We start from the raw sequence: 866 nt of genomic DNA, 5'->3' as shown, positions 1-866 counted from the left end.
TCCAGGGACTTTTTATCTCCATATGCGGGGTCAAAATTTCCAGTGCCTGTAGGTTCCAGATAGTCCACTGAGAGTAGCTATCTGAACTGCTTATCTCTCCCCACCCTTATTTCATTTTCCACCCAAGTCTGACCCCCTAACCATTCTGCCTTCTGATAGCATTGCTGGAACCACACAGTATTCGTTTATAAACACAATAAAGGCCTATGGCGTGTCTGCTGTCCACCAAGCACCGAGGACCAGAGATGGTTGGGATAGGTGCATCCACAAACAAACAGAACACAACATCCTGCCCCTGTAATGCTCAGGTTCTAGTGGGCAGGGCGGAACAACGGAAAAGAACAGGATGGGTATGCAGAACAACACAAGGAAAAGAAGATGGAATTTAGTTGCATAGAAATTGTTCAATGGAAACCTAATCTATTATGTGGACGTTCATTGAAAACACGAATAAACTTTTTTTTTTTTAAGATCATGGAATTCTCCCAAGAACGTTTGGAAGCCCTCTAGCATGTGTGTTAGAAAGGGAAACACAGCCAGAGCACACGACAGTACAGCCATCAAGTAGGAAGACCGAGAGCACAGCAGGCAACTGGGTTGAAGCACTGAGTTCAGGGTAAAACCTCAATGAAAAGGGGACACTTGTAAACAGGTTTGAGGACGTGTGGGAAGGAGCCATGCAGTCAATCAAGGGGACCCATTTGGTGAGCGGAGAATACAACCAGTGCAAAGACCCAATGTAGACAGATCCCTGGCATGTCCACAGAACAGCAAGGGGAGGGTGAGGCTGGGTGGGGAGCTAGGGGGAGAGGCCTTAAGAAGGGTGTTACGTTGCCCTTGGTCAAGCCCTACCAGGCCTCCTACAC

This window comes from Echinops telfairi, unplaced genomic scaffold, assembly GCF_000313985.2.
Source record: "Echinops telfairi isolate 266 unplaced genomic scaffold, ASM31398v2 ScPeMD7_23;HRSCAF=83, whole genome shotgun sequence".
NCBI lineage: Eukaryota > Metazoa > Chordata > Mammalia > Afrosoricida > Tenrecidae > Echinops > Echinops telfairi.
The sequence above is the reverse complement of the archived record's forward strand: the minus strand, read 5'-3'. Positions refer to the sequence as shown.